Raw genomic sequence first — 21,898 nt, 5'->3', positions numbered from 1 at the left:
CATTGCCTTCTGACAGTACTACGATATGTGCATGCACCTCCCGCTATGTGAAGAGTTGACGACCCAAAGAGTTGCCTGTCTCGACCCAGTTCTTCAAAGTCCTCTGATGTTCAATGACAAAGACACTGCCTGACATACATACTTCACAACCTAAGTGCTCCTCTCCAGTCATGGCATCCTTCACTCCTGTACTGTGCCTGTCCATTTCCCCACGTAGGTAGTGCCACGCCCCTGCCCCTCCTCCTCCCTTCACAGAGCCGCCCTTCTCTTCGCCAAACCCTCCGTGGTGTCAGTAGCTTCTCCTCCACTTACGAAGCCTCCCTCCCTGGCTCCTAACCCATCTACTCTGCTGCCCCTCCCAGGCCCCCTCGTGGAGCCAAAGTGCCACCTCCCTTACCGCCGCCTCACCCCAAGTGCCACCCTCCCTCAGTGCCACCCCACCCCGAGTGCCACTTTCACTTAGCCTCCCCGCCGGGCTTGAAGACACGTGTCACAGGCAGCGTTAAGCCCCCGAGTGAAGAAGTCACGGATTTTTGCTGGGTTTCTCGCGGCGGCGTGGCGGGGCGACGCGGATTACGGCTGATCATACGGTACACGCGCCACTCCGCCGCCTTGGCCACCAGCCACCCCGTGTATTACCCTCCTGCACCTGCGTGTGTGGGGGGGAGGGCGGAGGGGGGGGGGGAGTGTGTGCGTGGGGGAGTGTTTCATATTTTATTTTCTAACACGAGAGCTTATAAAAACGAATCCCATACTTATTACCCTCAGTGCATTAATTAACACAAGGACGAGACTTTAGCGCTTTTACTTACATCTCACTTACTCCCTCTGTTTGCCTCCTGATCCCTGTACTTACATCTCACTGACTCCCTCTGTTTACCTTCTGATCCCTGTACTTACATCTCACTGACTTCTTCTATATACCTCCTGATCCCTCTACTTACATCTCACTGACTCCCTCTGTGTACCCCCTGATCCCTGTACTTACATCTCACTGACTCCCTCTGTTTACCTTCTGATCCCTGTACTTACATCTCACTGACTCCCTCTGTTTACCTTCTGATCCCTGTACTTACATCTCACTGACTCCCTCTGTTTACCTTCTGATCCCTGTACTTACATCTCACTGACTCCCTCTGTTTGCCTCCTGATCCCTGTACTTACATCTCACTGACTCCCTCTGTGTACCTCCTGATCTTTGTCACTTAAACCCATTTTCAACTAAACGGGAAAAACAACTTCTTAACGCCCACACAAGTCTGTTTTCTTTTGCAGGAGTTACAGTTAGCGGGCTCTGTTGTGTGTGTCCTTATATTTCCCTTGAGCTGCTTCTGTTACTTAGAAAAAACATCACCAGTCACAATATGAAATCGGTGTCTATATTAGTACAACTTCCCCATTAGTTATCTCTTTCATATTAATAGTTCATGTTCAGGTGATGAATTGAATTTCTCGGCGGCTGACTTGACTTGCTGATGTCTCTCTGCATTGATCTGGTAAACTGTGGTAAATGTGTTTGGTTTGTGTGCCAGGGTTCGATTCCGGGTGTATTTGTCATTTCTACATGTATTTTTTTTTTTTTACAACAGCAGCTCAAGGGCACACAAAAAAAAAAAAAAAGCCCGCTACTCGAAAAAAAAAGCCCGCTACTCGAAAAAAAAAGCCCGCTACTCGAAAAACAAGCCCGCTACACGAAAAAAAAGCCCGCTACTCGAAAAACAAGCCCGCTACACGAAAAAAAAAGCCCGCTACTCGAAAAAAGCCCGCTACTCGAAAAAAGCCCGCTACTCGAAAAAAGCCCGCTACTCGAAAAAAGCCCGCTTCACGAAAAAAGCCCGCTTCACGAAAAAAGCCCGCTACTCGAAAAAAGCCCGCTTCACGAAAAAAGCCCGCTACTCGAAAAAAGCCCGCTACTCGAAAAAAAAGCCCGCTACTCGAAAAAAAAAGCCCGCTACTCAAAAAAAAGCCCGCTACTCAAAAAAAAGCCCGCTACTCAAAAAAAAACCGCTACTCCCAAAAAAAGCCCGCTACTCAAAAAAAAGCCCGCTACTCCCCAAAAAAGCCCGCTACTCAAAAAAAAGCCCGCTACTCCCCAAAAAAGCCCGCTACACAAAAAAAGCCCGCTATCAAAAAAAAAACCGCTACTCCCCAAAAAAGCCCGCTACTCAAAAAAAAGCCCGCTACTCCCCAAAAAAGCCCGCTACTCGAAAAAAAAAGCCCGCTACTCGAAAAAAAAGCCCGCTACTCGAAAAAAAAAGCCCGCTACTCGAAAAAAAAAGCCCGCTACTCGTATGCGCATGGCTACGTATAAAAATCCCATTAATCTTGTAAATATGTTTCCTGATGTTTGTTTTGAGGTCTTGTAAAGTGTGGTTAAGATTTTAGATGTGATAAGGACGAGTTTAGGTTAATCACGCGAACACCAACGCAATCCAGCGCACACACACACACACACACACACACACACACACACACACACACACACACACACACACACACAGAGCCAAGGGATCCGCGGGGAGCCATGAAAAACATTTTGTTAATCTTTTTCTCCCTAATTTTTTTTTCGTCACTTCTTTCATTCACTCCTTCCCTCTTTTTTTTTTTTTTTTTTTGTCCTTGCCGAGTCCTGAACACTAGAGTCTTTCTTTAGTTTTTTTTTTCCTCCTCCTTTCCTGCCTCACTTTTTTTTTTTTGTCTCCTTTTAAATACCTAAGTTCGTGCCGTGGAGGAGGAGAAGGAAGAGGAAAAGGAGGAGGAGGAGGAAGAGGAGGGTCCCACAGGAGGAGGAGCAGAGAAGTCGTGTGATAATTGGATTTCACGGGTTTTTGAAGCTAAGTTGTGACAGGAGGCGGAGTGTGTGTCTCCCTCGTCCCCACCCGACCCTCTCGTCCTCACCTACCCCAGACCCGTCCTAGTTAGCCTTACTCCCATCCCAGTTTACCAGTCTGCCCCAGTTCACCTAAGTCCCCCCAGCTCACAAAATCACTGAAAAATAACTGTTACTCCCCAACCCTTCCTTCCCCTCCCGATCCTCTCGTCCTCACCTATACCCAGACCCGTCCTAGCTAGCCTTACTCCCATCCCAGTTCACCAGAGTCTGCCCCAGTTCACCAAAGTCCCCCAGGTCACAGAAGCACTGAAAAATAACTGTTACTCCCCAACCCTTCCTTCCCCACCCGATCCTCTCGTCCTCACCTACCCCAGACCCGTCCTAGCTAGCCTTACTCCCATCCCAGTTTACCAGTCTGCCCCAGTTCACCAAAGTCCCCCAGGTCACAGAAGCACTGAAAAATAACTGTTACTCCCCAGCCCTTCCTTCCCCACCCGATCCTCTCGTCCTCACCTATACCCAGACCCGTCCTAGTTAGCCTTACTCCCATCCCAGTTTACCAGTCTGCCCCAGTTCACCCAAGTTCCCCCAGCTCACAAAAGCACTGAAAAAATAACTGTTACTCCCCAACCTTTCCTTCCCCACCCGATCCTCTCGTCCTCACCTACCCCAGACCCGTCCTAGCTAGCCTCACTCCCATCCCAGTTCACCCAAGTCCCCCCAGCTCACAAAAGCACTGAAAAAATAACTGTCACACCCCAACCCTTCCTTCCCCAGGCAGGTTGTCCGGGATGAGATGAACAAGTTGGTAAAGTATAATAGTTTTCCAGAACCTGACGAAATATTTCCACGGGTTCAGAAGGAATGCAAGAAGGTTCTCAGTGGCCCATTAGCTGATATATTCAAGATTTAGTTTAATTCTGGCTTTGTGTCTGGTCTGTGGAATGTAGCTAACGTGACGTCTATTTCTGAATGGACGTCTGGTCATCCACTTCTAATTATCGTCCAATTAGCTTATCATCAGTTGTAGGCAAGATGTTGAAGTCGATAATAGCCAGGAGCATTCGGTCTCATGTGGAGTGGCTTAATTCATGACTCGTAGCATGGGTTAATCAATAGAGTGGTGGGTGAGTGGAACAGGCCTGGCAGTCATGTTGTGAATGCCAGCACTATAGATACATTCAAGAGTTAGAGAAATTCTTGGATAACGAAGATTGATGGGATTAGGTTTACAGGAGCTCCCTTGCATAGGCCTACTAGCCTTTTGCTGACTCCTAATGTTCTTTTGTTCAGCATCATCCCTAGTCTGCCCCAGCCCGACCCTTCTCTCTGGTCGTCCCTAGTCTGCCGTACCCTTCTCTTTAGTTCTCCAGAGACCCTTTTGCCCTTTGACTTTTCTTCGTCCTTCCTTTGCCTGCCTGCCTGCCCTCTTCGCGTGCCTGCCTGCCCTCTCTGGCTGCCCTGCTTCATTGCCTGCCCGCCACACCTACCCACTCCCGCACATACCACAGCTGTGTCATTTTCTTATATTCTTCGTGGCTGTTATATACGTCGGGTTATCTTTGTTGTTGTTTTTGGTGGTATTATTATTATTATCATCATCATTATTATTATTATTATTATTATTATTATTATTATTATTATTATTATTATTATTATTATTATTATCACTGCTGCTGATTTTATATGATTCTCTCTCTCTCTCTCTCTCTCTCTCTCTCTCTCTCTCTCTCTCTCTCTCTCTCTCTCTCTCTCTCTCTCCCCCCCCAACGACACGCAATAGAATAGAATATCGCAAAAGGCGTTTAAGCAATTAGAAGCTCCACAGCATTCACGAAATAAGAGAATCAGAGGCACATCAAACAGCGGGAGAGAGAGAGAGAGAGAGAGAGAGAGAGAGAGAGAGAGAGAGAGAGAGAGAGAGAGAGAGAGAGAGAGAGAGAGAGAGAGAGAGAGAGAGAGAGAAACACACCTGCGTGCACAACAAAAAAGGTGAGTGAGAAAAAAAAAAGAAAAAACTAAAGAAAGAAACGAGATAGAGGAAGAGACGTGTGTGTGTGTGGGGAGGAGGGGAGTAGGGGAGGTGTCGTGCGTGCCAGAAGCAACAGCAGCATCAGGTCTGTCTCTCCGTCCGTCTCTGTCTGTGCGTCTGTCTCTCTCAGGGTGGCGCGGAGAGGCTGGCCAGTCTCACACCACATGCTGGGCGCGGGGTTGTGATCTGGGTTTATTGGTGCTCGCCTTCCAGACTAATGATAGCGAGGTCTTGTACATTATTATTATTGTTTTTTGCGAGTAGTAGTAGTGGTAATAGTAGTAGTAGTAGTAGTAGTATTTATAGTTGTAGTTGTAGTGGTAGTAGTAGTAGTAGTAGTAGTAGTAGTAGTTAGTAGTGTTAGTACTAGTAGTAGTAGTAAAGTAGTATAATAAGTAGTAGTAGTAGAAGTTATAACTTTTTTCATTATCTTCATCATTCTCATCATCACCACCATCACCATCATTAGTGTCCCGTCATATAGCCATCAGTGATATTATGCCAACAGGTAATATATTGACCATTAATATTATGCCAACAGGTAATATATTGATCAGTGTCGTCATTCGTGTTGGCGTGAGTGACGAAGAGTGCGTTTAGGTGAAGATCATGATAGCGATAATTGATGAGAAAAAAAAAACATTTCCTCGACAGCATTAATAATATTACTAACATCGATGATATTGAGTGACATGGGGACGAATACTCTGGGTTGTAGGCAGGGTAACTGATGCATCGGTTGAAATGGGGGGAGGGTCGGGGAGGTCGTACGGGAGGCGGACGACTCCCCATCTGCTACGAGGTCTACTTTCTGGGAAAATCAAAATGAAAAACTGGGAAGAAGTGTCCCAGTTTTGCGATTTGACAACAGGAAAATGCACACAAATATGTCAATTTTCAAAACCTCGAACCCCGTAGCTGATTTTTCTCGCTTCACTCGCCACTCGCCCCTCTAAGTGGCTACAAGGGTCCACATTCACGTTAAGAGGAAAAAGACCCCCCCGTTTTTCAGTTCTGGGAACGGCCTTATATTTATGATTTGAGTGTGTTGAAGCAGGAGTCTTTACTGGAGATGAGACTGCTGACACAGAAGCACATGTTCTGAACAGTTGACATGGGGGCACATATGCTAGGTGAAACGATTGACACGGAAGCATATTTTCTGGCTGAAACAGTTAGAGGAAGCATAATAGACCCCCGTTTCAACCATGTCACCGAGAACATGTGCTCCTGTTTTAACGGTTTCGCTTCAATATAAGCTCTCGTTTCAACGGGAGCATATATACATTGAAGTAAAACGGTGAGAACTGGAGGCTGCTAGTCGGGGGCACGGTGGGTCTCGATTGGGTTGGGTTGAGCTGAAGGGGCTGTTTCGGGTCCGGCAGTCAGCCAGCCAGCCAGCCCCTAGCGTCGGGCCGGGCAACTCACCACTCCATGAGAAATGACTCAATTAGCCAGACTCGGGTGTAAAAGCTATCCTATCTGGGACGCGAACCAGCCCAGGGCGCGGGCCGGGGGCAGGGGTGGGGGGCGGTGATAGCGGTGGTGAGAAAGGTAGTTGGAGAGGCGTGGGAATGGTGGTGGTGGTGGTGGTGGTGATGGTGGTGATGGTGGTGGTGGTGGTGGTGATGGTGGTGTTATATAGGTGACGCATGTACATAAAATTATCACCAGAAATTTGTTTGGGTTAGCTTAGGTTGACTTTGGTTGGCTTGGGTTGGGGGCTGAGCTAGCTTGGGTTGGCTTGGTTGGCTTTGGTTTTGCTTGGTTTTGCTTGGCTAGGTTAGGTAAGGTTTAAGTTAGCCCACGTTTGGTTAGGCTAGGAATTAGGTCCCTATGTATTCTAAGGCACTTTCTGCTTGACAACATATATTTCCACAACCCACAAAGGAGATTAGTTGGGGTCTGATAAGTCTTTTTTCACGTTCATGGTACAGAATCCTTGTCAAACCATCACTAGGCTCATTGAATTACCCATGAAAATACCAACAACTTGTACGAAAGGCTTATCAAATGTGTGTGCGTTGAGGCCCCGAAATCTTTGAGAATATGGACCTTCGAAACACATTTACGGAATAACCTGCATATACTCCACCACTACTATACAGTGTACACACTACCATTACTATATAACTCTGTACCCTGCGCCTTCTCACCTCCCCCTCCCCCCATACATACATCCATTCCCTTCACCACTCCGTCTTTCACCAACACTGCAACACATTTACTTTTTATCTCATTCCTCTCACCGCAAGACACCCACCACTCCGTCACTCTCCCTCACACACACACACACACACACACACCGCCCAGCTTCTCCACGCCCCTCCCTCGGGACTGCTTGGGCGTAAGAGGCTAATGGATGGCGGGGGTGTGCGGGGTCAGCGTGGATGGCCCGCCTGGTCACCTGGATAGACACAGGTACACGGGCAAGAACCAGGCAGGCATTAGGCAGGCAAGCGTCAAGGGGCTTATGATTAACGTGTGGTAGTGGTTAATCGTGTTCTTAGTGTTAGTAGTGATAATAATAATAATAATAATAATAATAATAATAATAATAATAATAATCGTAAGAGTTATGATAGTAGTACAACCCTTAGTCTTCCTCTCCGTAAGTCGCGAGAGTGGTCGTAAGTCGAATGGGCGTCCGTATGTCGAAGGGGTGGGCGTAAATCGAATGGGCGTCCATAAGTCGGTCACCCCTACACGCAGACAGTATGTGGTGCGTGAAAGTGCGTTGTGGTATGGCGGCGACTATTTTTTTTTTTTTTTTTTTTTTTTTATCAGACGGTCTCAGTCAGTCAGCAGCGACGAGGAACTGTTATCCCACGCCCTGTCACCCTCTCTCTCTCTCTCTCTCTCTCTTGACGGTAAAGCGAAGAGTGTCCCCATTTCCCTAACTGCGTAGCTCTTCATGCCTGCTGGTGAAGGGGAGATGGATGAACTGAGAGCCATACACTGCCCTTACGCTCTCCACATCCACCTAACCTCATTTCCCATTCCTTATTCCCCCCTGGTCCTCCTCCGACGCCTATCACATCTTCATCTTCCTCCTCCCTTTTCCTCCCCTTTCCTACACCCCCAAGGCTCTTCATTTCCTTCCCCTCCCTCTCTCTGTCCACGCAGCACAACCTCACCCCTGTTGTGTCTTCCTTGCACTTCTTTGCCCCGGGTGTCTCCGTGTCTGGCTCCACTCCGCCTCGCCGCCCTCTGAGACGAGTGTCCGTCCGTCAGTCCATCCGTTCCTTGGTTTATTTATCCTGTCTCTCTGTCCCTCCATGCGTGTTTGTCTAACACTAAACGGTCCCTCGCTGCTCGCCTCCGCCCCGCTTTGCTCTGCTCTGATTATCGCACGCCTCTTATAATGAAATGCGTATATACATGTTGCTAAAAGAAAAAACTTGTGGCGTACGTGGACACACACACACACACACACAACAAGGACACGGACCAAAGCACAATCAGACGCATATGTAAATAAAGACAAAGGTTTTACGATACAGACAGATGGCAAAGACAGACCACACCCTTTGTACACACACACACACACACACACACACACACACACGCAGAGTCAAGGCCCAAGGGTTACAACGCAAGATATTCAGTCGTCAGCAGGAGACAAAACAGTGACCCTGGAATGACCTCGGCCGACCTCGAATCTTGTCCATCCTTCTACTTTTTTTTTGTCTGGCTATACTTGTTTATTTTCCTTCTTATCTGGCTACTCTTGTTGTTTTCCGTCTTATCTGGCTACACTTGTTTTTTTCTTCTTTTTATCTGGCTACATTTGTTTACCTTCTTGGCTACCCTTTTACTTTTTAATCTTGCTCCTCAAAATCTTTCCTCTTATTTGTTACACTTCTCCACCTCCTCCTCCTCCTCCTCCTCCCTTTTGTCTTCCTCCTCCTCCTCAGACTCGTTCTCCTCCTCTTCCACAGATGTTGCGCCGACTAAACGAAACTTTCCAAACCTTCCTCCTCCTCTTCATTAATTAACCTATATTACCATGCACCTCGCCTTCTTCTCCTATCTGCACTTTATCTTATTGCCTGAACCATCACCATCACCATCACCACCACAAGACCATCATCACCCGCCACAAACACCACCAGGTACCGGACGTGTTTTACTGATGACAAGGACAACACCGCCACTACATCCTCCTTGTGTGTGTGTGTGTGTGTGTGTGTGTGTGTGTACCTGCCTCCTTTCCCTTCCTGTCGCCTCACTCATGATCATTCGTCCTTCCTTTTTTAAACAACCCTTTCGTCATCTCTTTCCAGTCATCTTTCTCCTTATCCTCAGTTTTACTCCTTTTCCTCAAGCCTTCCTTTCATGTATTTCTTTATCCATTGCTCCCTTCCCTATCCATTCCCTTATCCCTATCCATTTATCTACCCTCATTGTCCTATACCCAGCCCCCCTTTCCTTACATCCTTATTACCTCTCCCATGCACACTTTTCTACCCATCCTCACATTCCACACATCATCCATTCTCCCCTTTCCTATCCATCCACCCCTTCGACCCTTTCCAACATCGCCCGACCACTCATCCTCATCCCTACTCAACCCAGTCTTCCCTTGCTACATTTCTTTCTTGTTCTTTCATACCCCTATACGTCTCTTTCCTTCCCTACTCATCCTCCCTTTTCCAATCCATCCAACCTTTCCCTGCCATTCCTCCCTTCCCTTCGAATCCCACTCTTTCCTCCCTTTCCTAACCATCCCCATTTTTCCTACCCATTCCACTCTTCCCTACCCATACCAGACCACTCTTTCCTACCCATCTCACTCTTTTTTTCCTTACCCATCCACCCCTCCCTTCTACACCCTCCCTCTCACCCTCCTCCCATCCCTCCTCCCCCGTGTTAAGTGTAAAACGCTGTCTTCCGCCCCTGTGGTCGCCTCCCGTTGAGTTATGGCGGCGGGGCGTGAAGCGGCTGTTTGTTGTCCGTGGTTCTTGTTGGTGGTGATAATCGAGTGCTCACTGAGGCCAAAATATCGGGTACACAGCGATCGTTTTGTGGCTTTGTTCCAGCGGCTATTTGTTGTTGTTAATCTTCGTGTCTCGGGTATAGAGTGATCCTTTTTTGTGGCTTTGTTCCAGCGGCTATTTGTTGTTGTTAATCTTCGTGTCTCGGGTGTAGAGTGATCCTTTTTTGTGGCTTTGTTCCAGCGGCTATTTGTTGTTGTTAATCTTCGTGTCTCGGGTATAGAGTGATCCTTTTTTGTGGCTTTGTTCCAGCGGCTATTTGTTGTTGTTAATTTTCGTGTCTCGGGTATAGAGTGATCCTTTTTTGTTGTTTTGTTCAAGCGGCTCTTTATTGTTGTTGATCATCGAGTCCTCATTGTAGTCGGGTATAGAGTGATCCTTTTTGTGGTTGTATCCCTCTGGCGCCCCTTTCTATAATCTTCGCTTTTCTTATTTCTTCCCTCTCCTTTTTCTCTTTTTCCGACACCCTACGCCCCTGTCCACCCAGCAGTGAATGGGTACCAGGCATCAATCGGGGGTTGGGTCCCGTCTCCTGGTATCTGTTCCCGTCTCCTATAATTCCTTCCCCTTCTGTCTCTCTCCGGCATATGACCACGGATGTTGCGCCGACTAAACGAGACTTTCCAACATTCCTTTTTCTCTTCCATTTTCTGAGCATGTCGCGTTCATAACTTCAGATTTTGTCCCTTATTTTCTCTTCTTTTTCTCGTTCATTTTTTTATCTTCCATTTTCTGAGCATGTCGCGTTCATAACTTTAGATTTTGTCCCTTATTTTCTCTTCTTTTTCTCGTTCATTTTTTTTCTCTTCCATTTTCTGAGCATGTCGCGTTCATAACTTTAGATTTTTTCCCTTATTTTCTCTTTTTTTTCTCATTCACTCTTTTTTTTCATCATTTTCTAAGCATGTTGCGCTAATAATAGACTTTTATCAGGGCTATCTCCGCCTCAGCGCTGATTACCACTATTTGAACACCATGAAAACCTAAATGTCATAGCGCCGATCGCCACTAATACCATGAATAATTAACTCTGTCTTAGCGCCGATCACCATTAATACCATGAATCAATAACTCCTCCTATCACCGCTCAGAACTCTGCCGTATCGCCTATTGCCTATTGCCATGAACAGCTAAGGCGTTTGTGTAGCCTAGTAGCTGCAGTAGAAGTTTTAAGGCCATAAGAACAATAAGATATGGAAAAGTAGCCTCCATAGTTGTTAGCGAGAAAGTTAGCGGGAGTGTAGGAGAGGGAATCGAACGAGTGGAGAAATGGAGTGGGAACAGTAGTGGAGAAATGAAGTGGGAAGGGTATTATTGTAGTGGAAGAATGAAGTGGGAAGAGAAAGAATGGAGTTGGAAGAGGATGTGGTGGATTGGAGTGGAAAAAGCAGTGGAAGGACGGAAAGGAGAGGAAGGCAGTGAGTAGCGGGGAGGTGGCGGCGGCGGCGACGGTGTTGGTTCACTGTGGGTCGGGGCGGGAGGCTGAGGGCGCGGTGTCGTCTCCTTCTGGTCGCCTGTTTTATTTTGCGCCTCCCGTGCGGCGGGCGTGCGGTCGGTCCCTTCCTGGCGAGGGCTGACCGCGGCCACGTGCACGCCCAGCCCGCAGCCACACCCACACCCACATCCGACCCGACCAGACCTGCCCCCGACACCCACCTCGACACCCAGGCACCCACATCCTCACCCCTGACACACACACACACACACACACACACACACACACACATACACACACACATCAATGATAATAATAATAATAATAATAATAATAACAATAATAATAATAATGATAATGATAATGATAGTAATAATAGTAATAATAATAATCGTTGATGTTTTATGCATGGTTAAGCTTCTTTATAATGTTCAGGCAAGTAACTTCACCACATGGACATTTTCCTCGCAAAACAAGCTCCTTAATGTTACACCTAATTACACTGCCCAGAGCAATAGAAGGGTATGTGGCTCTGCCTTTGCTCCGACAATGTGCAGACGTGCCTGACCCTCTGTGCTGGCGAACCCTGTGAGGCGCGAACGTCCACCCCGCGATTCTAGGCTGGGCCGTATTACTAAGCATTTCGTCGCCCAAGTTCACCTATTTGACAAGGCTTTTGAAGGAGTTTGGGGCATTTCCAGGAGTAGTTTTATGACCCTGGTGGTAGTCTGACCCTTCCTCTGTACTGTGAACCTAAATAAACATTCATTAGAACCCGATTAACCCCTTCTTTGACCTATAGTAATAGCCGATGTGAGAAGCCAAAGTATCTTATAATGCCGACCCTAGTAGAGCACGGAATTGTCATCGTCATCCTCTAAGTCACTGTTGTTGCTCTTGGGTGGGGGAGGAGGAGGATGTGAAGGAGAGTGAAAGTAAGAAAATAAAAGTTTTGAAGCCTTAACAAGAACGTCCAACCCGCGAGTCTAGAGCACGGAATTGTCATTGTCATCCTCTAAGTCACTGTTGTTGCTCTTAGGTGGGGGAGGAGGAGGATGTGAAGAAGAGTGAAAGTAAGAAAATAAAAGTTTTGAAGCCTTAACAAGAACGTCCAACCCGCGAGTCTAGAGCACGGAACTGTCATCGTCATCCTCTATGTCATTGTTGCTGCTCTTGGGTGGGGGAGGAGGAGGAGGATGTGAAGGAGAGTGAAAGTAAGAAAATAAATGTTTAGAAGCCTTAACAAGAACGTCCAACCCGCGAGTCTAGAGCACGGAATTGTCATCGTCATCCTCTAAGTCACTGTTGTTGCTCTTGGGTGGGGGAGGAGGAGGATGTGAAGGAGAGTGAAAGTAAGAAAATAAAAGTTTTGAAGCCTTAACAAGAACGTCCAACCCGCGAGTCTAGAGCACGGAATTGTCATCGTCATCCTCTAAGTCAATGTTGTTGCTCTTGAGTGGGGGAGGAGGAGGATGTGAAGGAAAGTGAAGGTAAGAAAATAAAGGTTTAGAAGCCTTAGCAAGAACGTCCAACCTGCGAGTCTAGAGCACGGAATTGTCATCATCATCCTCTAAGTCATTGTTGTTGCTCTTGGGTGGGGGAGGAGGAGGATGTGAAGGAGAGTGAAAGTAAGAAAATAAATGTTTAGAAGCCTTTAAAGACAAGACTAACGGTACTCTCGCAAGGAGCCTGTTTTTGAAGCTTAATACTCCCTTGTGTGTCTTGTTAGATTAAGATCCGTTAGGAGGATATGATGGAAAGTGAAAGTAAGAAAATAAATGTTTAGAAGCCTTTAAAGACAAGACTAACGGTACTCTCGCAAGGAGCCTGTTTTTAAAGCTTAATACTCCCTTGTGTGTCTTGTTAGATTAAGATCCGTTAGGAGGATATGAAGGAAAGTGGAAGTAAGAAAATAAATGTTTAGAAACCTTTAAAGACAAGACTAACGGTACTCTCCCAAGGAACGTGTTTTTAAAGCTTAATACTCCCTTGTGTGTCTTGTTAGATTAAGATCCGTTAGGAGGATATGAAGAAAAGTGGAAGTAAGAAAATAAATGTTTAGAAGCCTTTAAAGACAAGAATAACGGTACTCTCGCAAGGAGCCTGTTTTTGAAGCTTAATACTCCCTTGTGTGTCTTGTTAGATTAAGATCCGTTAGGAGGATATGAAGGAAAGTGAAAGTAAGAAAATAAATGTTTAGAAGCCTTTAAAGACAAGACTAACGGTACTCTCGCAAGGAGCCTGTTTTTGAAGCTTAATACTCCCTTGTGTGTCTTGTTAGAATAAAATCCGTTACAACATCAAGGCCGTTCATATATTATTAAAAAAATGTTAAGTTTCACTCGTCCAAGAAACTGAACGATCATCCTCATTTTCTTGGTTATTTTGTTTAACGTAATAATGAGTTGAGAAGAACTAAAACGACTAGGTGTTATTATATTTGAGAACAGATATGACTAATCCGTATTTCACGATCGCCAGCAATCCTTGAAAAACATAAACTGAATTGCCGTCATCTCGATCGTTAGTAAATTGTAGTAATGAAATGGGGTATAGTAAAACGACTTATCAGTATTATAGATACGAATAGATAATTTACCTTTCGCTTTCACCAGTAATAGTTAAAAAATAAAAAGCAGAAACTGAGTTGCCATCGTCATATTTTTGGTTCTTACTGCTATCAAATAATAAGCTAGGGACCGTAAAACGACTATATAGACAACGTTGCCAGATTGTCGTACGCAGCCTCTTATATTTACGAACTTCCGACCCCAAAACTGTCTCCTGGGCCCCAATAACTAGATTCATTTATATCTATCGTTAAAATAGTTAATTCCTGGTGTTTCTTTTCAATAGTTAGGCGTCAAAAACCAGTAAATACTATGCTCTGAGTACGATAATCTGGCAACGGTGTATATAGATATTGTTATATTTGCGAATAGATATAACTAATCCATCTTTCCCAATCGCCGGCAATTCTTAAATAATAATAAACAAGTTGTCATCGTCATCTTCTTGGCCGTTAGTAGAATCAAATAATGAGCTGGGAATAGCGAGACGACGAGATGTCTTACATTTGAGAATAGATGTTACTCAAACCCGTCTTTCGCAATCGCCAGCAATTCTTAAATAATAAAAACAGGTTGAGTTGTCATCGTCGTCTTCTTGGTCGTTAGTAGAATCAAATTATGAGCTGGGAATAGCGAAACGACTAGGTGTCATTACATTTGAAAATAGATGTTACTCAAACCCGTCTTTTGCAATCGCCAGCAATTCTTAAATAATAAAATCAGGTTGAGTTGTCATCGTCGTCTTCTTGGTCGTTCGTAGAATCAAATAATGAGCTGGGAATAACAAAACGACTAGGTGTTATTATATTTGAGAATCGATGTTACTCAAACCCGTCTTTCGCCATCGCCAGCAGTCGTTAACAAAAAACACGGAAGCTGAGTTGTCGTCGTCATCTCTTGGCCGATAGTATAATCAAATATGAGCTGAGAGGAACCAAAACGACCAGGTAGAGTTGAAATAAGATGTTACTCAAATCCGTCCTTCGCGGTCACCAACAATCCCAAAAAGAAACGAACAAAACTGGATCGCGTGAGGGCCACCAGGGGACGGGAGGCTGCACGGTACACTTTTAGGCGGACGGCGAGGCGAGTAGAGACGGCGGGCAGCACAGAGAAGTCATTGTGGACCTCCGCGTCACGGGAGTCTCAGGAAATTGTTACCCTCTTTCTGCTTCATATCCTGGAGCTTGGTTTGTGTCTGTGTGCAGTATGGGAGTGTCGGGTATGCGGTGATAGTGGTCCTTGTACCTGAGGGGGGTGGGGGGAGTAGGGGGGATTAGCAGCCATGCCCAGTGTCTCAGGGAAATGTTACCCACTTTCTACCCTTTATCCCGGAGTTTGGATTGTGTTTATCCACTTAACGGGAGGGCTCGGTTAGCTTTGATAGCGTTTTACCTAACAGAGTATATTGTCATTTCCCAGTTTTATATATATGATGTCAAAGTACATATTGTCCTTAACCAGTGTATGTTGTTTTATTTGCGCTACGGTTCATCCCTCTAATCCAAGGCTTAACCAGTATCTTCATTTTTTCATCTGGTTCACTGTTTAATTATGGTGCTTTTTTTTCTTGTATACCTCCTTCCTCCTGACGACTACGACTTCATTTTTTTTAAGAGCGAAACAAATCACGTCACGTTTCAAATCATATTCGTCTTTTGGTTTATTTTTCATTTTCCTTTTTTTGTAAAGAAAATTTTGCAGAAGTCTAGTATACGTGGGTTTTTGCGATGTTATCCTCGTCCTTGTTGGATTATCCTTACCGGGGCGTTATCTTCCGTATCCACTAAAACATTACCATGGTACGATTGTGCTCTTGGAGGGTTGTTCGTGCCCCTGAAGTCATCCGTGCCCGCTGCAGTATAGTCCTTATTGCAGGAGCAGTGTTCATTCCTCCCTCGACTGTTGTCTTGGCCCGGCAGACTTGTCCGTGTTGTCCGCATAATTTCTGTGCTGCGGTAGTGTTCTTTGAGTCCCTGCGTGTTGTCTGTAGTGTTGTTTGATTTCTGTGTGTCGGGAGGCAGTGTTGCACCACCCCTCTGCGTTCCTCGCGTCGTGCCCGGGGTCAGGGTGTGTTTATTGTCTGTGGCGCGCGAATAGGATTGTTGTTCTTGTCCTGGAGGTTGTGTCGTCCCCGCCTCGTAAGTGTTGCTCTATTCCAAAGAAAGTTGTTTGTTCACCCCACATAGTTGTTTTTTCTTCTTTATTAAGTCTTTTTTATGGCACCACAGGAGTGTTCTACATCCCAACAGAGTGTTATCAGTATTTTAGAGGCTTGCTACAATTTCCTTTTTTTTTTATGTGCTGGCGACTTATATTTCAAAGTGGTGCCGATTCATATTTTTTTCTCTGTTTGGCTCATGTTTGTGTGCATTGAACATTTAAAACAGCATACACTAGATAAGAACAAAATGTACTCTGGCAGATAAAAAAATACCAAAGCTAACCGAACGAATACAGATACTGGTTAACCGCTTACATTAGGGACCTTGGCAGCATGAAACAGACGCTGGACAATGACAATGTAATACTAGAATAGTGTCTTGTGGGTACTGGTGGTCTGCTTAAGTCCATTGGTGGCGCTGACTTTTATTATTATTATTATTATTATTATTATTATTATTATTATTATTATTATTACTATTATTATTATTATTATTATTATTATTATTATTATTATAGACGAGACAGGTAGAGAGGGAGCAGCGCGGACACTCAAAGCCGCCTGTCCAGCATCCCCGAACACCTGAGACGCCGGGAAAGAGAAAATGAAAGTGAAGCGATGAGAGAGAAGGAAAAGAGAACGAGAGAGTATATCTTATAGAAATGGAGGGACTGCGAGGTAGGGTAATAAATAGATTAAAATGCACAACAAGCTAACAAATAAGAAAAAGAAATAAGAATAACTAGCGACTATTATTTTCATCAATCAATCAATCAATGGGGGCGTACACCGGAGGGTCCATCGCCTCGCCCACCCTACGACGCCAAGTCCGAGGGTCCCTCCAGACGAGTCCTGAGCGAGTCCATAACACCATAAAATGACTCCAATATATATGTTTCTCTTTATTTCGATCATGTGCAGAGAATAATGTTGTCCATCCCTTGATAACGCCGCCGTCTGTACACTTAGAGGAGAGAGTTGCCTGTTTGTGCATCCTTACTTCTCGAATGACCCCTGTGTCTGTCTGTGCTTGCGGTGCCTTGGTCCGCACAGGCGACACAGGTACGGGGGGACAGCAACTAGACAGCGAGATATCAGATTAAGACAGATAGCGTGGGCGGCGGGGGAGGAGACGGAGGAGGAGGAGGTGAATGAGGAGGAGGGAGAGGGGACGGTAAATGACGGGGATAATTAGGAGATGAAAGAGAGCGAGTGAGGGAGGGAGCGTGGCAAGGGAGAAGGAAGGAGGAAGAAGGAAGAAACGCGAGAGGGAGAGGGGAAGAGTGGCACGGAGGAGGAGGAGAGAAAGAAAGCCGGAGAGGAAGGGAGAGGAAGAGAGAAGGGAGGCAGTGTGGTAGGGAAGGAGGGAGAAGACAGGGAAGGAAGTGAGGTAATGAGAGGAAATGGCAAGGAAGATGAGAAAGAAGGTAGAAACGAAGGTAGGGAAATGAGAGGGGAGAGGAAAGAGGGAGTGTGAGGAAGGGGAGGAAGGAAGAGAAGGAAAGAGTGAGGGAAGGAGGGAAGGAGTGTGGAAAGGGAAGGAGGGAAGAAGAGGAAAGAAGGAGGGAGGGAGTGTGGAAGGGGAGTATGGATGGAGAGGAAAGAAGGAGGGAAGAAGGGAAGGAGAGGAGAGAGGAGGTAAGAAATCCTGCATCCCATCCCCTTCTTCCCTCCACTCTCTCTCTCCCTCCCTCTCTCCCCTCTTCACCCCAATTACTTCTCTATTTTGCATATTTCACGTCCTCGTTTAAACGTCTTATTTATCTCGTGATTCAGCATCTTGCAATTATCCTTTATATGGAGTCTTTAATTCTGGGCCACTGCTTCCCTCTCCCTCCCCTCTACCCTCCCACTCTCTCTCCCACTCCTCCACTGTCTCAAGTCCTTTCTTTCTTACTTAATTTTGGTTTTCTTTCTTTCGTTAAACTATTTTCTTCTTCTTTTTCTTCTTTTTCTTCTCCTTCTTCTTCTTCTTCTTCTTCTTCGTCTTCTTCCACTTGTTACTATCATTGTTATCATCAGTATTGTAACCCCTGAATTCCACTTTTCCAGTCATCCACACGACCTCTGCGTATCTCGAAACTCGCGGGAAATTCATTCAAAGCAGGAGAGGGTTTTCGGCACCGGGGATCGAACCCTTGACCGGCTAGATGGGAAAGTCACTTCTTCACCAGTCGTTCAGAGAGGTGCCCCAGTCGCTGCATGAGTTTGGGAGGTTTTCTTCATCGGGCGGGTCCACTACAGTCTCATTATCATCATTGCAGTCATCAAATTTGTACTTAGGTTCCATCCCTCCTCCCCCTCTTCGTCGTCTTCGTTACCATCGTCGTCTTTCACCTCCATATCGTCTTCCTCTTCCTCCTCCTCCTTCTCTTTCTACTCCATAACACCCACAACACTGAGACACACTCTGCCCCAGCTCCTTTTCTCTCGTCTTTGCCATCCTCCAACTTCCTCCTCTCCTACTCCTCTTCTATCCTTCTCTCCTCCAGTTCCTTTTCACCCATCCTGTCACTCGCCTCTCTGTCCTCTTCGTCCGTCGTCTTATCCTCCTCTCTCTCCTTCGGTCTGTCACGCCGCAGTAATCAGGGTGAGGATGCCGCCGCCGGAAGATCTAAGTCGCGGGAGGGACAAGGGAGAGCCTTCAGGACCTCCGTCGGGCGGGAAGTGGTGCAACCCCCGCCCCCCTCAATCCTGGCCGCCTCAGTCCCTTATCCACCTTCCACTGCCATGTCCCTCTTCTCTTCAGACCCTTCCTTATCCTCTTTTTGCCTCCGTCGCGTCCCTTTCCCTCGCACACCTCTTCCCTCAGCGCCGCTATTCCTACATCTCTCTCACTGGCCCCTTCTTCAGCCCTTCATTCCTCTCCACTTTCTTACGCACGTTTATCGTTCATTTCTCGTATTGCACGGTGCACTTTAAACCTCATCTTAATAACTCCTCTTCGTTATCTTCCTCTCCCCCCACACACCTCCTCCCCCTCCCCTTCCCCCTCAGTAATCCGATGTAAATAAGGCTACACCAAACAAGCCTCTCTGTCGGCCTGGTCACGCCGCCGCGCCCTTCACCGCCGCCACACCGCCGCCGACTGTCGTCCCCGGGCACTCAGGAGTTGTTGAAGGCGGAAGGAGAGCAGAAAAGAGGCAAAGAATCGGTTATCATCGAGGGCGGCGAAGATTAAAGGATTCAAGAAAAGATTCACTAATATAATATAGGCATATCAGTCTCGTGGAGTTGAAGGTGGTGGTGGTGGTGGTGGTGTTAAAGTGATTCCGTCTGTTTTCAGCGTCCTCAAGGCTGCCGACGCAAACTTTTTCCTCAGCAGAGAACGTTCGTTGTCTGGCTCACTCAGGCCCTGCACTGCATGGCTGAGCCAGCGATCGCTAGTTTGGGGAACAACACTGAATCAAAAGTAAAACGAAGACGTCGGGGTATTACAGATAACATTTGCATCGAAGAGTGACGCATTTTACACAAGCCCGCCGCTCCTGGGGCGTACGTGTAATCAATGCGGGGCATCACTGTCCCCCCGCTGAGCATCAGTGTTAATGGCCGAGTGCAGACGTGAGTGCTGCGCCTCGCCTCCAGGACTCAGGCTGTGCAGTGCAAGGTCCTGGTTTACCGGGCCTCAAGGCGCGGCACAAACACCGCCGAGGCAGCACTGCCGGCGTGTTGCCTGAGTCTCGGGGAATGTTTGTGTTGACGGTCTCGCTGCCTCATGACAAAAGACAGTTATAACAATACGTCACTGAAACACGCACGCTCCAAGAATAAATGAAGTCAACTACTTCATCAATTTAACGATGCTAGATTATACTCGCTTGTTTGTGATGGCAGCGGCGGCACTGTGTGTGTGTGTGTGTGTGTGTGTGTGTGTGTGTGTGTGTGTGTGTGTGTGTGTGTGTGCCGGAGGGCCTTGGGAGGGGGAGGGGGGAGGAGGAAGGGTAGGAGCCCCGCCACCTCAGCTGCGCCGCGAAACACAGCTAAACCTCTGTGTGCAAGATCAGGTTCCCCTCATAAGATCACATTTAAATACCCCGCTGCTCGGCTCCTTTCTCCGCTCCTATTATGATGTTGAAACGCAGCTGTAGTGTCATGTCGGGCCGCGAGGCATTACAGGGCTGTATACAAACCTTTAGTGTTTAAATAATATGGCGAGAATGTATTTATTAGTAGTTACTATACATGATAGTAGTAGTGGACTAGTAGTAGACGAGTAGTAGACTAGTAGTCGTAGTAGTCGCTGTCGTAATAGTAATAGTCGTAGTAGTAGCAGTAGTAGTAGTAGTAGTAGTAGTAGTAGTAGTAGTCGTAGTGATGGCAGATGCAATAAAAATAGTAATAATATTAATAGTAATAGTAGTTTCTTTTCTCTCTTTCTCTTTCTTTCTCATAAACAACCAGATACACGCCATTTAATACTCTAGCTCTTTTTTTCCCCGCCATACATAAGCGTGCAGCGTCGGGGTGAATTAATACACACAAGGGCGACCTGAAATGAAATACTCCGCGGCGCCGGCGACACCAAAGGAACGAAACCGAGTACAGGGCTCGGCGGCCGGGCTGGCAGGCGGGCAAGACCTCGTTGTTTATTCCTGGTTATGGTTATTCCTCTGTGTAAGTCTGTAACGGGGCGTCTGTTTTAGTTGCCTGTGCAGTCGCCTTGCAGTTTCATCTGTCGTCCACGTTTGGGTGTTCTGTGTGTCTCCGTCCCGCAGGTGTTGTCAATCATGCCTCGGTAAGCCACGATAGACAGGAGCAAGATGACAAAATTCGCCACATAGAGTGCGTCATTTTGTTTGTTTTTTGGCTGTGATTGTAATGTAATAGACTAGCTAATTATGCCTTCTCTTAGTATAGTGTGTCCACAAGTGTGTTTTGTGTTATTATTATTAGTAGTAGTAGTAGTAGTAGTAGTATTGTTGTTATTATTATTATTATCATTATTATTATTATTATTATTATTACAAATTGTTTATTAGAATAAGTCTATGGCTTAAACAATTTCTGGGTAGTCACTATTTCTTTAGCTGTCCATCCCGGGCGGAGTGGAAAAATTTGGGCGGCTTTTCCGATACCCTACTCCCCTGTCCACCCATCAGTGAATGGGTACCAGGTATTAATCGGGGGTTGTGTCCCGTCTCCTGGGATATGTTCCCTTCTATAATTCTTTCCCCTTCTGTCTCTCTCCGACAAATGACCACAGATGTTGCGCCGACTGAACGAAACTTTCCTTAGCTGTCGATCAGTTATTGTCTTTTTCGTCGTTATGATCTCTGACATTTGTTCAAATTTTCATTTCAAAATTGATGGCGTCTTTGATGCTCTCCACCAAAGGTCTGCTCATCATTCACTGTGTCTTGGAGTGGTAATGTAATCCCGCACATCTGCTTCACTATAGGATTTAAGGTCTGCAAGGCTTCGGTCGCCCTACACACAGAGTCATTGACCTCATATCTCGATATTCTTTCTAAGTAGTAATTTTAAGCCGGGGAAATATTTTCACACCAGGAAATAAGGTGTCCGCAAGGGTAAGGTCTAACACAAAACATCGTCTGAACGTTTTATATTTGCCGTCTGCCGTCCCCGCTCCTGCATCTATCGGACCTTTCTTTCAACTAACGATCACATTTTTATTATAATCTTTGCGCAGTTGTGTCTGCTTCCGGCACCACCGTCGCTGCTGCGCCTATTGAAATCATTCATTCATTCATGCATCCGTTCAGCCAATCATTACGTGCCTGTGTGTGTATGCGCTGTGCATGTATGTGTTGTTGTTTTTTTCATCGGGGGAGTAAAGTTTCCGCTCAACAAACAGCGGGTTAATAAACCAGTAATAAATCCACACTCCAGAAGCCGTCGCTTGA

General features: G+C 46.2%; 2 protein-coding genes across 4 annotated transcripts in view; one reads left to right on the top strand and one right to left on the bottom strand.

Annotated features, from left to right (window-relative positions):
• Positions 1-21,898, top strand: part of LOC126995724 (uncharacterized) — an 81,975-nt gene that overhangs the window by 28,817 nt on the left and 31,260 nt on the right. The window lies entirely within an intron of this gene.
• LOC126995723 (homeobox protein aristaless-like 4) overlaps positions 1-21,898 on the bottom strand; it is a 51,485-nt gene that overhangs the window by 26,624 nt on the left and 2,963 nt on the right. The gene's annotated exons all lie outside the window — the stretch shown is intronic.

This window comes from Eriocheir sinensis, chromosome 8 (assembly GCF_024679095.1).
Source record: "Eriocheir sinensis breed Jianghai 21 chromosome 8, ASM2467909v1, whole genome shotgun sequence".
Classification (NCBI taxonomy): Eukaryota; Metazoa; Arthropoda; class Malacostraca; order Decapoda; family Varunidae; genus Eriocheir; species Eriocheir sinensis.
The sequence above is the reverse complement of the archived record's forward strand: the minus strand, read 5'-3'. Positions and strand labels throughout refer to the sequence as shown.